Source organism: Chrysemys picta, chromosome 16, assembly GCF_011386835.1.
Source record: "Chrysemys picta bellii isolate R12L10 chromosome 16, ASM1138683v2, whole genome shotgun sequence".
NCBI lineage: Eukaryota > Metazoa > Chordata > Testudines > Emydidae > Chrysemys > Chrysemys picta.
The window spans coordinates 6,187,235-6,203,995 of NC_088806.1; the positions used below are offsets into that span (position 1 = coordinate 6,187,235).

General features: G+C 43.7%; 1 protein-coding gene and 1 non-coding gene across 2 annotated transcripts in view; one reads left to right on the forward strand and one right to left on the reverse strand.

Annotated features, from left to right (window-relative positions):
- Positions 1-16,761, reverse strand: part of LOC101944793 (zinc finger protein 3-like) — a 439,596-nt gene that overhangs the window by 70,297 nt on the left and 352,538 nt on the right. The window lies entirely within an intron of this gene.
- TRNAY-AUA (transfer RNA tyrosine (anticodon AUA)) lies at positions 3,005-3,076 on the forward strand. The gene has a single exon. It is a non-coding gene; the product is annotated as a tRNA-Tyr (tRNA).

Sequence of the window (16,761 nt, forward strand, 5' to 3'; positions counted from 1 at the left end):
AGGAAAAGGCCACTAAAAAAGTTCAATATAATGACAGCCTTTTGGTTGGGCTCTCCACTGGGGTGGAGTAGGAGGGTGCACGGAGCCTCCCCCCCGCGTTCTTGCACATTTGGGTAAGGAAGCTATGGAACATGGTGAGGGGGGAGGGAGGTTATACAGCAGCTGCAGTGGCAGTCTGTGATCCTGCTGCCATTCCTGAAGCTCCGCCAGATGCCGGAGCATGTCCGTTTGATCACGCAGTAGCCCCAGCATTGCAGCCTGCCACCTCTCATCTCGAGCATACCTCATGGCCTCACGTTCACTGGCATCTTTCCTGTACTTTAATACTGTGTCTTTCCATTCATTCAAAAGTTTGCAGGGCGTTTCTTGTCTACCTGGCCAGTGCATTCGAGTTCAGATTGCTGACCAGAGAGGTCACAATGGTGCACTGTGGGATAGCTCCCAGAGGCCAATATCGTCGAATTGCCGCCACACTAACCTTAATTCGAAATGGCAATACCGATTTCAGCGCTACTCCCCTCGTCGGGGAGGAGTACAGATATCAATATTAAGAGCCCTTTATATCGAAGTAAAGGGCTTCATTGTGTGGATGGGCGCAGGGTTAATTCGGTTTAACGCTGCTAAATTCGAGATAAATTCCTACTGTAGAACACGCCAAAGAGTGATGACTCGAGATAGGTTTCTCTTCCAGAAACGCTTTCTCTGCCTCAAGACATAATGCAATTGCAAATGAAAAGGATTCTCTTTTATTAATCACAGGGGTTTTTTATTCAAAGAAAAACTGCAGAGAAACCTCAACATTAATGAAAAGGTGATTTTAAGAAAATGTCAGTTTCTTTTTTGGGGGGCATTACAAACTTGTTTGCACCTTTATTAAATATTAAAATATAGTTATAAGAATGTTACAGCCAACATGTCCAAAATATTACAATATATATTATATCTAGTTTTGTTGCAAAAGGTTAAAACTAACCAATTTCAACAGGTTTCTATTGTTGTCGCCCAAGCACAACCAAATATAAAAGTTTAATACCCTCAATGTGTTTGCATAGACCTGCCTTTAAACTGCATTTGGGTTTCATTTTATACTATTTTCATCTGTTATGTTATGTTAAAAAGACATGGTGGTTGTTAAAGTTTGTGCTTTCAGACAGTTAACAAAAGTTGAATTGCTATCACAGGGGAAATTAAGAAATTTGGGTAAATATTCTGTTACTAACTCATTTGCTAAAACAGAGAACTCAGCTGGGGAGAGCAATTCACCTTCTCACAGAAGATTGTTGTGAGCACCTATTTTAGCAGTTAAGCCCTATATTTAGTATAAATAATTAGTAACGCACATGGCAAATGAAAATGAATGTGGATACAACAACTGCAAAAGCATGTAAAACAGGTACATTCATGCTAAAGAATTGGGAAAATCAGAACAAAAACATAGTTTGTACTATAAAAGACTTGGTACCTATTACACGAAGGAAAGTTAACCTGTGTATTAAATTTTGGTTATTGAAAACCAGAGAAATGTAAAACAAACAAGCAAAAACTTGATTACATTAACCAACTTAAGCTGTTTAAGGGTATACCAATGACCAAAGACATCAAAGGACATCAGAGAACAGTGAAACCCTTGAGTGTTGGAAGAAGAAAAGATAAAGTGCCCTATAAATAAAAATCTTGTCAACTATACCTCAGTCTATCACATAGGGACAACTGAGTATGCAATCGTCTATGGCGACATTATAGAAATAACTACTTGGGCCAGATCTAACAGTTATTTAAACTGTAAATTATTAAGCAACATGAGTTCCGATGCCTGTGATTTTAAATGTTTATCACTGGAAAATCACTAACATTTTGTTACTATGTAAAGGCAACTGTACCTTTCTTTTCAGTAACATGCATGGAACCTGAAGACTGGGCAAAAGACTATTCCAGAGTCTGATATCTCTCAAACTAGGAGACTCCAAAATTGAAATGGAATTATGGGTTTCATTTCAAGATTATCTGAATCTGGAGTATCTATTTGGAACAGAGTTATATATATATATATATATATATATATATATATATATATATATATATATATATATATATATATATTACTCTGTTCCAAATAGATATATAATAAGATATGTGATAGACTGATATATATATATATATTACTCTGTTCCAAATAGATATATAATAAAAAAACCAAAGCATTAACTATTTTGACCACTGGGCAGCAGAAACTTTCTCTGAAACTATAATTCATGGTATTAAGGGTTGGCTACTGAGGAAACAGTACACCATTGAAAATCTGCATGCATTGCTAAACTTTTTAACCAAACACAAATAAAAATTAATGAACTAATTTCAGGAAATAATATGAAGGCAAAATTTCTTAAATAATTTTTTTTTTACTGCTTAGCAGAGTTATATAACTACCATAACAAGTCATTAGAAAACATTTAAAAACAAAGAGAGAGAAAGTTGCCTAAACTTATTAGTAATAAACAGCTAATTGGCATTCCCCTTAGAGTATAACCAAACAGTAGTGAATTGGCCATGTGTCAAATTGTTAAAATAAATTCCCTCTTAGGACCAGTCACAATCTGGGGTCAGTGACACTGCATCCTAACTAGGTACATGTTATTCAAAACAGGCTTGTTCACTGACCAGTTACCCATACTGAATGCAGACACAGCAATATTTGATAAATTGGTTACTGTCCATTCAGTAGGTTATTTCCTACTTATTCATAAATAATGAAGATGCTCTAAGTGGATGGGAGAGAGCTGTCCCATCCGTGTAGTTAATCCACCTCCCTGAGAGGTTGTAGCTATGTCAGTGGGAGAAGCTATGTTGGTGGGTGTGCAAGCTGGGGTGCCTTCATGTATATATAAAGTTTAATCAAACCCCATTTTTAAAACCACTGTGGTCTGGGAATGGAAAAGAAGCTTGCTGAGGCAGGGCCTGTCCTTCAAGATCCTTAAGATCACTGACTTGCTAGTGTAAGTAGCATGAGGATATAGCTCAGTGGTAGAGTGTTTGACTATAGCTCAAGTGGTCATTGGTTCAAATCCAAGTGCCCTTTTACAAACCTGCTCCTTCAATAAAAATATATGCATATCCATTTCCATTATGTTCAGGAGTTCCACTTAATAGGGGTGTCTGAAATCAGTCTGCCTAGATAATCAGTAGGGGACTCTCCTTAGTTCTGTTTACAGTTGGTAATCTTTGTCCAATCCATTTTCTTAGGGCAAACCTCCATAATGGAGTTTAAGAGACTGTCCCTAGCCTCACTCAACTCACTCTCAATTCCAGGGTCAGCACCGGGCCAATCAGCCTGTTTGGAAAGCCATTGTCGAACTTTGGCTGGCATAACTACCCGCAAGAGTTGGTTAATATCCACCCAAGATGGATTATAACACTGGATCACTGTCCGGAGCTCTTCTCTAAATTTTTCTGGCTCCTCCCTAACATTAGGAAATTCCTTTACCAAGTTTCTAAGATCCCCTGGTGTCCAAAGGGCATGCACTATAACTAATTCCCCTGCAGCCCCAGGCAATTCTCTTAAAGGAGCCTGGAGTGTTGGTACCTGGCTTCTAGTAAAATAATGGACAATTTCATCAGGGTTGGGCGAGCTACTGGAAGGATCAGAATCACCCCTTTGTGGTGAAGAGGAGGATTCTCTCCCAGGAGAAGAAAGAACAATCTGTGCAGTTGATACACGCTGTGGTGAACCTGACACTACCAGGTGAAGCTCGTTAGCAGGCACAGCCTGCGGAGGGGGAGGAGGGGGAGGCAAAGGCTGTGGCCGTGGGATATTGCTGAAAAAATCCACAATGTCCTCAGCAGCTTCCTCCCCACTCTCAGTCTCAACTAATTGGGGATAAAGAGGAGCAGAAGGAATTGCTCGAGCAGGAAAACATCCGGATGCCTTACATTTAAGTTTTAAATCCTGTACTTGAGTTTTTAATTTTTCTTGGGAGTCCTTTAGACTCCGCACCCGAGACTCATGGAGTCTCTTTCTTGCTTCCTCCCACCAATAGACAAATTGCTCCCACTGTGTATCAGAGGCTTTTGGTGATGTAAGGGTCCCTCTGAGGTATGTAAGTTTATCTAAATCAAAGGTACCTTCTAGTGGGCAGTGTTTAGATGGATTTTCACGCATGTAAAGATTCCAATTTTCTAAATATCTGCAGGTTTTAGGACCATAATGTACATACATGTAATATGCTGGGGTACCCTTAGGGGGTGAGAGGGAATGCTTAGACTGTCCCCCACCCATTGTCCAATCACACACATACAAGGAGGGATGGTGCCACTTACTGTCATTGCTTCCAGTGAGATGATCAGACTGTCAGTGGCTCACACGGAGAGGAAAGGGGGAGGGAAGATGGGTTCACGCCCTCCTAGACCCAGGCAGGTCCCTCGCCGGACGATGCCAGGCAGAGACAGCCCACCTTGGGTTGGATCTTTTACCGATCCACTAGGTGGAGTCACTGGGCTTGTGTTAGAGTATTTCTGGTCACAAGCCCACGGCTTCGCAGAATACCCTGAGCGTCTTCCGGCGACTCTCATACACAGTGGTGTACACACATACACCAAGGCCTCTGTTTCTAAATACCATGATGCATCTGTACCTTATGTCCGGACTCAATACACTTTCCCTTATGAGGCAGTAACAACCCCTCAGCACCGGTGTATTAACCTAATGCATTTCCCTTATGCATTAACCTTGTTGGGGGTGGCAAAACTAAGTCCCCAACACCACATCAAACTAACCTTATTAGGGACGGCAAAAACAGTTCCCCAGCACCGCTCTGCATCTGATCTTGCTGCACAGTCAATAAGTTCAGATGGCGTAATCCAAACAGGGACAGACGGCCCCATGGATAGTCCTCCTCCGACACCCCAATAGAGATTTCAAAAGGTCTCTTACCTCTATTGTGGCACCATGGGGTTCGAAGGGGAATGATTCGCAGCAGCTGCCAATGTCTCCGAAGGCATTGCCATCCCACATGAGCCCCCAAATTGTCGGAGAAAAACAGAGTTCTCACTCTCTGGTTGGGTGCAGAAAATCAGATACTTTATTAGTTCTAGCAATTGCGTGGAGGGAGAGAGCTAAACAGGTCTCTCTACAGGTAAACAATTACAGCAAGCATTTATACCTTTTGTTACATACAATGATGAGCAACAGCTGCATTTTGTTTATACATAGGTAAACCTGATGCCTTATTTTTCTCACCTCTATTTAGACTATAGTCTACATTCCATACTTACCTAACACAAGGCCGCAACAACTTCTCACACGGTTCTTTCCCACTTGCCTCACACAATACTAGCTTCTACAAATCTCACATTATTAGGGTTACAGTTAGCCTGACTCTTGCTCATGGAGAGAACTGTTTGCATTGAAATCCCCTTCAAATCCCTGTCAGTTCTTGCTCTACTTCCACACCACGTAGCTCAGCGGTGTGGATTTTTCACACCGCTGAGCAATATAGTTATACCAATCAATGTCTTTAGTGTAGACCAGACAGGTTTCTCTTGTGTTTTATGCATTTACATCACTTCTCCTCTACTTCCTCCTACTTTCAAAGATTGAAAAGTGTGAAAAGAGAGGCATTTTTCCTCATGATGCAAACATTCCCACATTACAGACCCCTTCCACCAAGACACATGGCAGAAGAACCAGAGATATATAAACTCACAGAAATGGTTGGGACCTATGTTGGGAGAAACCACAACTTGAGCTAAGGTTCGGTTGTTGGTAATGGGGATAAAAAAAACTAACATATGTGACAAGAATTTGTGATCTTTGAATATGTTAGTTTACCAATGAAAATGAAATTATAGGTGAAGTTATTTGTTTTAAAGTTACTGGTTAAAGAGTTAGAGACTATTTGTGTGATAATCTGAATTATTTTGGAAAACTGAAAGTTGACTTGTTTATTGTTTTGTTAGTCATACAGGAAATGATGGCTAACCTTGAAAAGTTAATTTGATTTAATTTATCGCCTGTAGTGTAAGGAGTTCTGGTAGAAAACCTCTCTCCAAAGGTTGGGATGGGGGAATGTGTGTGAAAAGAGTGTGTAAGAGAATATTGACTCAGGATAGATTTTAATTTTTTGTGTTTCAAATAGAAGTTTGTTTGCTTAGCTTCAAAGTCAATTTCTATTAAAAGGAAAGCTGCTCAAGGAGACAAGTTGTATAACTTTTTACCCACTTACACTGTAAGGGTCACTGACTTCCCCACTTCTTTAATTTGCACAGGAGAGGCATGACATCTGTCACAGGATGTGTCCAGCAAGTAGGAAATCTGCCATTGTCAACCATCAATATCAAGGAAAAGGCTGAAGTCCGTTGCCTTTCATGACAAAAAGCCATCTAAAGACTGGCCTATGCTGAAAAGCTATGTTGATATAGCTACATCTCTCAGGGCTGTGAAAAATCCACTCCACTGAGAGAAGTAGTTAATGTGTCTTGAGCCCCAGTGTAGACAGTATTTGGTTGTCAGAAGAATACTTCCAGTATTTGAAGAGTAGACATTGCCTTAGACAGATTGATCCCCTATGGGAAGCAAGTCATGACATCAATTCCGATCTTGACCCATCTCCCTGTATGTGAGAAAGCTACTAGTATGGAGGGCTGAGCCAGCTATCAGATCACCTGGTTCCTCAACAGTAACTACAGCTCTTCATACCCATTAATCCAGAGACTGAGAGAAATGGCAAGTTCCAACCGTTGTCATTTTCATATCTTATTGTTCCTTTCTCTATTTTTTGTGCTAGCCTTTCTATTATATCAGTGTGTGACAGTATAGCTCAGGACATGTGTGACAAAAGCTCATTGGTGCCAGTTGACAAAGGGGTCACTGTTATTCACAAGCAACTCCTGTCTCAGACTGACAAACTCACCCAATACCCAGATTTTATGATATTTATCCAGGAAGCATAGCAGTGAGATCTCTACTGAAAACTTGTAAATTACTGTTACTCCTAATCACTGCAAGAGGCGTTTATGAGTTATACTGAAGGAGTAATATAAGTAAATGGAAAATTATGCCCATACAGTATTATCATGAAAGTGAGTCACCCCGATCACAGGTCTTGGTGGGGATGGCTCCTTTCAGTGAGAGGGAATTGTCACCCATCCTTTGCAAGCTAGTTATGTGATGTATTGCTCCATTGTCAACCATTGCACCAACCCAGAAAAGCCGATGGAAAATTATCAAAGACAAACTATAGACATCTAAACCCTGTGAAAGTGAACAGAACAATATAACAATGAGGTGATTATCTCGGGAGAGGGATAGCTCAGAGGTTTGAGCATTGACCTACTAAACCCAGCGTTATGAATTCAATCCTTGAGGGAGGCCACTTAGGGATCTGGGGCAAAAATTAATACTTGGTTCTGCTAGTGAAGGCAGGGGGCTGGACTCAATGATCTTTCAGGGTCCCTTCCAGTTCTATGAGATAGGTATATCTACATTTTAAAAAAAAGTCTTTCTATGAATAAACAAAAGACTGATTCCATTTATGACAAGGTGGAGAAAAACATTTTGGGTCCATTTACCAAGGAGATCCCTAACAAGCAGTGGTGCTTCATGAAAGGCAGGGCTGTGGCTCCTAGGGACTAGAAATCACTGCAATAGACTGAAGTATGAGGTGAGAATCAGGTCCGAAGAAGTGGGCTATAGTCCACGAAAGCTTATGCTCTAATAAATTTGTTAGTCTCTAAGGTGCCACAAGTCCTCCTGTTCTTCTTTTTGCGGATACAGACTAACACGGCTGCTACTCTGAAACCTTAGATAGGAAAAGTAACTATTAAAAAGTGTAGGTTGCATTTCATGATTTTATTTTATTGGTAACGGTTAGTTTCCATCAGTCACATTTATTTCTGTTTAATTCTCTCTCCCTTGTTAAATAATTTTCCATTTGTTCAATATCTGTACTCCAGTGCTGTGTGTGATACAGTAACAATGGTCAACAGTAAAACTGGTAACCTGGGATATACCATTGCTTTGGGAAGAGAGGATCTGGGATTACTCAAGTATCTGGGGATCAGGGCTGTACCCCAGAGGGGGACACATTGAAGGAACTCAGGGGTTAGGGTGCCTCTGTTGGCAACTGGCAGGGCTGTTGTGGCTCAGAGGAAGGTGCTTGAGTGCCTGACAGGCTGGTGAGTTTGGTCGCTAACATCCAGATGCCAAATGCAAAAGTCCCTCTTACTAGTGGCAGGTGGCAACAGTCCTCAGCACCCTGACAAGGGTCACAATGTGCATCTATGTTGATCCACCTGTCAAATCCACACAGGGAAAGCACCCTATAGCATAGTTCCCTGAATAAAATTGCCCTAAAACTCTTCCCTATGAAATAATGGAACATGTGCTCTTTGACCTGTGAAAGCATGTAAAGAATCCAAGGGCTGGATGGTAGGGATTAGGTCCAGCATGACCTAGACAAATTGGAGGATTGGGCCAAAAGAATTTAGAAGAGGTTCAACAAGTAAAAGTGCAGAGTCCTGCTCTTAGGATGGAAGAATCCCATGCACCGCTACAGGTTTTGGATCCACTGGCTAAGCAGCAGTTCTGCAGAAAAGTACAGTGGATGAGAAGGTGGATATGAGTTCACAGTGTGCCCTTGTTGCCAAGAAGGCTAATGGCATATTAGCTGCATTAGTTGGAGCATTGCCAGCAGATTGAGGGAAGTGATTAATCCCCTCTATTCAGCACTGGTGTGGCCACATCTGGAGTACTGCATCCAGTTTTGAGCCCCTCAGTACAGAAAGGATTTGGAGAAATTAGACAGAGTCCAGCACAGGGCAATGAAAATGATCAGGGGTCTGGGACACATGACTTATGTGGAGAAGCTGAGGGAACTGGACTTAATCTGCAGAAGAGAAGAGTGGGTGAGAGGGGGGTTTGATAACAGCCTTCAATTACCTAAAAGGGGGTTCCAAAGAGGATGGATCTAGGCTGTTCTCAGTAGGGGCATATGACAGAACAAGAAGCAATGGTCTTAAGTTGTAGTGGGGTAGGTCTAGATTGGATATTAGGAAAAATTATTTCACTAGGAGGATGGAGAAGCACTGGAATGAATTACCTAGGTTAGTGGTGGAATCTCCATCGTTACCTGGTGGAATCTCCATCGTTTTTAAGACCCATCTTGACAAAGTCCTGGCTGAGATTATTTAGTTGGGGTAGTCCTGCTTTGACCTCCTGAGGTCTCTTCTGACCCTAGTCTTCTATGATTCTAAGTAGCTGTAAGTGGTCCCCAAATGTTTCTTTGGCCACTGTCAGAGGATGGGATACTGGGCTTGATAGACCTTTGGTCTGACCCAATATGGCTGTTATGTTCTGTGAATAAATATTTCCTTTTGTTCATTTCAAACCTGCAGCTTATTCATTTAATTTGGTAACCCCTCCTACTTCTTGTGTTATGAGAAGGAGTAAATAACACTCCCTTCCTTGGTCCTTTAAAAGATATTATGTGCCCCCCCCCTCCACCTTGGAGACCAGAAGTTAGTTTCATATGCCTTTTTTGAGGCTGTAATACATGGGAACCTGATCTGTGGGAGGGATACCAGTAGTCCAGACTCAGGGCTGGGACCAATCTCCCCAGTTCAAAGTCTTTCTCTTCTGGACAATATTCCAGGTGTTGAGATGGGGGAGGTGAGAGACCAGGTGGTGGTGTCACCAACCTTCATTTATATTTTCTCTCCAGATGCTAGAAAGACCCTTGCTGGGATATGGGGGTTAGGTAGCTCCCACTGTGTACTGTGCCCTCACTGAGAAGTCTCTGGGAGAGTGGATTCTTCTTGATGGGCCAACAACACATGTCTCATAGGTCCTGATGTTGGCTGCTCCTTTGTTGATACTGAAAAGCTAGTTGCGGGCCTTTCCCACTCACCCCTTATTTCAGTAACGAACAGATAGCAATACTTTGTAACTTCACAGACAATGATAGTACATACAATCCAACAGGAGAGTAATGTTCAGTGGACCAAGACTTTTTAAGCAACCTAACAAGTCATGCTTTGTACAAAGCACATCATAATCACAGCACAGCTGTGAATATGGGGGTTGTCATAACTATAAAGGGAAGGGTAACAGCTGTCCTGTGTACAGTACTATAAAATCCCTCCTGGCCAGAGACTCCAAAATCCTTTTCCCTGTAAAGGGTTAAGAAGCTCAGGTAACCTGGCTGGCATTTGACCTAAAGGACCAATAAGGGGACAAGATACTTTAAAATCTTGGGCGGGGGGAAGGCTTTTGTTTGTGCTCTTTGTTTTGGGTGTTGCATTCGCTCTCGGGACTGAGAGGGACCAGACATCAATCCAGGTTCTCCACATCTTTCTAAACAAGTCTCTCCTATTTCAAACTTGTAAGTAAATAGCGAGGCAAGGCGTGTTAGTTTTCCTTTGTTTTCTCAACTTGTAAATGTACCTTTTACTAGAGTGTTTATCTTTGTTTGCTGTACTTTGAACCTAGGACTAGAGGGGAGTCCTCTGAGCTCTTTAGTTTAATTACCCTGTAAGGTTAATTTCCATACTGATTTTACAGAGATGATTTTTACCTTTTTCTTTAATTAAAAACCTTCTTTTTAAGAACCCGATTGATTTTTCCTTGTTTTAGATCCAAGGGGGTTGGATCTGTATTCACCAGGAGTTGGTGGGAGGAAGGAGGGGGAATGGTTAATTTCTTCTTGTTTTAGATCCCAGGGGGGTTGGATCTGTATTCACCAGGAGTTGGTGGGAGGAAGGAGGGGGGATGGTTAATTTCTCCTTGTTTTAGATCCAAGGGGGTTGGATCTGTATTCACCAGGAGTTGGTGGGAGGAAGGAGGGGGAATGGTTAATTTCTTCTTGTTTTAGATCCCAGGGGGTTTGGGTCTGTATTCACCAGGGTGAATTGGTGAAGGTTTCTCAAGGCTTCCCAGGGATGGGAATTCTTGGGATGGTGGCAGCGGACCAAAGCTAAGCTGGTAGTTAAGCTTAGAAGTTTTCATGCAGGCCCCTACATTTGTACCCTAAAGTTCAAAGTGGGGATACAGCCCTGACATGGTGGCAGGGGTGGGATCATTTTAAACCCAAAAGCCAATAAGATTTTTTTTTCCTTCTAGCTGCTTGGAAAGCAGAGCTGAAGGTAGATAGATGCATATCTTATCTCTCCTTGCCTGAAGGCAAAGGTGTTAAGTTTTTTTAACAAGGTCCTTTGTTAAGAGAAGTGTTCAATTAATGAGCAAACAAACGACTGATAAAAGGAATTTACAAGCTAAATTTTTTTTTTCTTTTTACATCCTCGGGAGTAACTAGTTAAAAAGTCTCTGTTAACTCAGCAGCAGCCAGAGCTGAGAGCTTCCCAGTTTCAGTCAACTGCAGAGGGGGTGACATAGCACAAAAAAACAGGAAAATAACTACAAACAAAAAAAAGCCAAAGAGGAGGCCCACAAGAGAGCTATGGAGCTAAAAAAAAAATAGAGCTAACAAACAAACAAACAAACAAAAAAAGCCAAAGAGGAGGCCCACAAAAAAACTATAAAGCTAAAAAAAAAAATAAAGCTAAAAAAAAAAAAAAAAGCCAAAGAGGAGGCCCAAAAAAAAGGAATGAAGCTAAGAAAAAAAATGGAGAAAAGAGAAAAAAGAAAGCATAAACTCAAAGTAGCAAAGGCTAAGCCGGATACAACAGCCAATCCTAACAACCCCCCCTCCAGGTACCACTTCCCATCCCAAAAAATTCCCCCCTACAAGGCAGGCGATGATACTGAGGCCTTCTTAAAAATTTTTAAAGGGGCCTGCCTTGGATACAGCATCATTCCAAACCAATACATGGTAGAGCTGAGGCCGCAGCTCAGTGGACCCTTAGCAGAGGTGGCTGCTGAAATGCCTAAGGAACACATGAACAGTTATAAACTTTTTAAAAACAAGGCCAGAATCAGAGTGGGGCTAACACCTGAGCATGCCCGTCGGCGGTTCAGAGCCCTAAAGTGAAAACCCGATGTGTCATTTACCCAACATGCCTACCACATTGGGAAAAATTGGAATGCCGGGATATCAGAAGCAAATGTTAAATCTATGAAAGAGTTGCCCTTCCTAATGCAAATGAAGCAGTTTTTAGAGGGTGTTCCTGAGAAAATAAAAAGGTACATCCTAGATAGGAAGCTCAAAACTGTAACCGAGGCAGAGGAGATTGGAGCCAAATGGGTGGAGATGGCAGGAAAAAAAAAAACTAGTAGCAGTTGGAGCGAATATCAGAAGGGGCAAGCCAAAACAAAACCTTACCACCGGGGACAACCCAAGGCCCCACCCACATCCCAAGGGAAACCCCAGACGCCTTCTATCCCCACCACACCAGTCTCCACCAACCAACATCACCCCGGTAATACCTTAGCAGGGCGATGTTTTAAATGTAATGAACTGGGACATATAAAGGCTCACTGCCCCAAGAACCCCAACCAATTACAGTTCATTACACCCCAATCACACCAAAGATCCCCCAGACCCAGATGCCTCTCTCATACCCTCGGAGCGAAGGGAAACCTTAAAAGTGGGCGGAAAAAAGGTTATCGCTTGGAGGGACACTGGGGCACAAGTGTCAACTATCCACCAATCCCTAGTGGACCCCAAACTCATCAACCCGGAGGCTCCAGTGACAATTCAACCCTTCGTGTCACAGTCTGTAACCTTGCCTACAGCCACATTGCATGTCCAGTACAAGGGCTGGTCAGGAATGTGGACTTTTGCAGTCTATGACCATTATCCCATTCCCATGCTGCTGGGGGAAGATTTGGCCCACCATGTGAAGCTAGCCAAGAGGGTGGGAATAGTCACCCGCAGCCAGGCTAAGCAAGCTTTCACCCCCATCCCTGTTCCTGAGCCGTCCACCAGGGCCCCGTCTGTGATACCAGAGACCCAAACAACAGTGGTGGAACCGGATCCCCTGCCAACGACTGCAACAGCCGTAGTGGATCCAATCCCAGAGACCCAGCCAAAGCCAGTCCCAGAACCGGAACGGGCAACACGACCAGCAACAGAACCATTGCCAGCACTGAGTCCAGCGCTTGCAAACCCGTCTACAATTTCAACGCCAGAGGGCACCAGCGAGCCTGAACTGGTGGAAGCAGCAGATAACCCTACCCAAGAGGCTCAGCCAGAGCCTGAGATACCACATAGTGCACCAGCGGACAGCGGTTCACAGTCAATGAAAACAGCCCCAGCACCTGCATCGCTTCCAGAGGGACCAAGCCCCAGTCCACAGTCCAAGGAGGAACTGATGTCTCCAGCATCAAGGAAACAGTTCCAGGCCGAGCAGAAAGCAGATGACAGCCTTCAAAAAGCTTGGGCAGCGGCGCGGAGCACCCACCGCCTCTCAGCTCTTCTAACCGATCCCGGTTTGTTGTAGAACAAGGACTTTTATACAAGGAGACTCTTTCTGGTGGGCACCAGGAAGACTGGCATCCTCAAAAACAGTTGGTAGTTCCCACTAAGTATCGGGTAAAGCTCTTGAGCTTAGCCCATGATCATCCCAGTGGCCATTCTGGGGTGAACAGAACCAAAGACCGGTTGGGGAAATCCTTCCACTGGGAGGGAATGGGCAAGGCCGTTGCTAATTATGTCCGGTCTTGTGAGGTGTGCCAATGAGTGGGAAAGCCCCAAGACCAGGTTAAAGCCCCTCTCCAGCCACTACCCATAATTGAGGTCCCATTTCAGCGCGTAGCTATGGATATTCTGGGTCCTTTCCCAAAGAAGACACCCAGAGGAAAGCAGTACGTACTGACTTTCATGGATTTTGCTACCCGATGGCTGGAAGCAGTACCCTTAAGCAACACCAGGGCTAAAAGTGTGTGCCAGGCATTAACAGACATTTTTGCCAGGGTAGGCAAATCCTTACAGATTCGGGAACTAATTTCCTGGCAGGGACCATGGAAAACCTGTGGGAAGCTCATGGGGTGAATCACTTGGTTGCCACCCCTTACCACCATGAAACCAATGGCCTGGTGAAGAGGTTTAATGGAACTTTGGGGGCCATGATACGTAAATTTGTAAATGAACACTCCAATGATTGGGACCTAGTGTTGCAGCAGTTGCTTTTCACCTACAGGGCTGTACAACATCCCAGTTTAGGGTTTTCACCATTTGAACTTGTGTATGGCCGCGAGGTTAAGGGGCCATTACAGTTGGTGAAGCAGCAATGGGAGGGGTTTACGCCTTCTCCAGGAACTAACATTCTAGACTTTGTAAGCAACCTACAAAGCACCCTCCGACACTCTTTAGCCCTTGCTAAAGAAAACCTAAAGGATGCTCAGGAAGAGCAAAAGGCCTGGTATGATAAACATTCCAGAGAACGGTCCTTCAAAGTAGGAGACCAAGTCATGGTCTTAAAGGTGCTCCAGGCCCATAAAATGGAAGTCATGGGAAGGACCATTCACGGTCCAGGAGCGCCTAGGAGCTGTTAACTATCTCATAGCCTCCCCCACCTCCAACATAAAGCCTAAGGTATACCATGTTAATTCTCTTAAGCCCTTTTATTCCAGAAAATTAAACGTTTGCCAGTTTACAGCCCAGAAAACAAATGACGCAAAGTGGCCTAAAGGTGTCTACTACAAAGAAAAAAAGGATGGTGGCATAAAAAAGGTAAACCTCTCCACAACCCTTGAACGTCTGCAGCGACAGCAAATCAAGGAGCTGTGCACAAGCTTTGCACCAATTTTCACAGCCACTCCAGGACGGACCGAACGGGCATACCACTCCATTGACACAGGTAATACTCACCCAATTAGAACCCCACCCTACCGGGAGTCACCTCATGCCAAAACTGCTATACAAAGGGAGATCCAGGACATGCTACAAATGGGTATAATCCGCCCCTCTAATAATGCATGGGCATCTCCAGTGGTTCTAGTTCCCAAACCAGATGGGGAAATACGCTTTTGCGTGGACTACCATAATCTAAATGCTGTAACTCTTCCTGACAACTATCCAATGCCACGCACAGATGAGCTATTGGAGAAATTGGGACATGCACAATTCATCTCTACTTTAGACTTAACCAAGGGGTACTGGCAAGTACCTCTAGATGAACCCGCTAAGAAAAGGTCAGCCTTCGTCACCCAGGCAGGGGTGTATGAATTCAATGTACTCCCTTTCGGGTTGCAAAATGCACCCGCCACCTTCCAAAGACTTGTAGATGGTTTCCTAGCGGGATTGGGAAAATCTGCAGTTGCCTACCTCGATGATGCGGCCATTTTTTCTGATTCATGGGCAGAGCACCTGGAGCACCTGGAAAAAGTTTTCAAGCGCATCCAGCAGGCAGGACTAACTGTTAAGGCTAAAAAGTGTCAAATAGGCTAAAACAGAGTGACTTACCTGGTGCACCAGGTGGGTCGAGGAACTATAAATCCCCTACAGGCCAAAGTGGATGCTATCCAAAAGTGGCTGGTTCCAAAGTCTAAGAAACAGGTCCAATCCTTCTTAGGCTTGGCTGGATATTATAGGCGATTTTACCCCACTACAGCCAAATCGCCGCCCCGCTGACAGACCTAACCAGAAAGAAACAGCCAAATGCAGTTCAGTGAACTAATGAGTGTCAAAAGGCCTTTAACCAGCAGGCGCCGTGGCTAAGGCACCTGTCTAGGAAACAGGAGATCCTGGGTTTAACTCCCGGTGTTGCCTTAGTGTATGTCTTTTGTCTCCTCTACTCATCGTTTCCAATGTCTTTCTCGGAAACGGAAGAGACCTGTGTCAGCAATCCAAGTAATTGCTGGTTAAAGAGAAGGCTTCTTTGCAGAGGAGAATTGGAAAGAATCAAATCACCAGCCTGGAGTTGATGAAAAGGCTATTGCATTGGCAAGGAGGTTGTCTTGGCAGTAATTGCTGTGACATAAGAGCCTGTGTCTTTTTTCTTTTTTTCTTTGTTGTTAATTAAAATATCGGATCCAGTAGAAAATACTGTTATACAAAGCAAAATGAAATCACAGACAGAAGTGCCATTAAAAATACAAAAAAAAGGAATAATGTAATTGCTAGTAATGCACACTTACCGGGCCAATCCTGTGCACTGAGTACCTGTTAAGGGTCCTGTGTGCTTAAGAGAAACCTGGAGGAACTCATACAGTCCTTGAACATGAAACTCAATTGTTGCCAGTTGAAAATCCCTTCTTACCTAGAAACAGTGACCAGCAAGAGGAAATCAAGGCCCAACCTGGTCCCAGAGCCCAGCCCCATGCCCACCTCCACTCTGCTACTGACTCACTTTTTTCCCCACTACGGCCAGCTCAAGGGGCTCAAGGGACAGCCCTGTCATATGCCTGCGTGCACAGGGATTTTGTTATCCAGCCAACCATTCACCAACAGGCAGACTGAGAGCTGTTAGTACAGCACCTGCAGCCATCTGATAAAGTCCCCCAGAACTCCATAGTGTTTGAGCACTCACCAGAAATAGTTTAAGTTGACTCAGTCAAAGGCCTTGGATTGATCCAGAGCCAACAAGTTACCTTCCCACTGCTTCTGGCATGTACATTCGCAGACCTCCCGCACACTGCATAAGGAGTCTGTGACTGTTTGTCCTCACACTGCATTGGATGGGCTACAATGCACCAGTCAGTCTGCTACCTCTCCCAGCCTCCTCTCGAGTATTTGGGCCAAGGTATTAATCAGAGCAATGGGCCTCCACTTTTGGAAGTCTCCCATCTTGGCCAGCAATACCAGGATAGCATTGTATTGTGATGGACCCAGTGCCTAGTGGTGCAGGGAGCTGTTGAAGACATTAATCAAC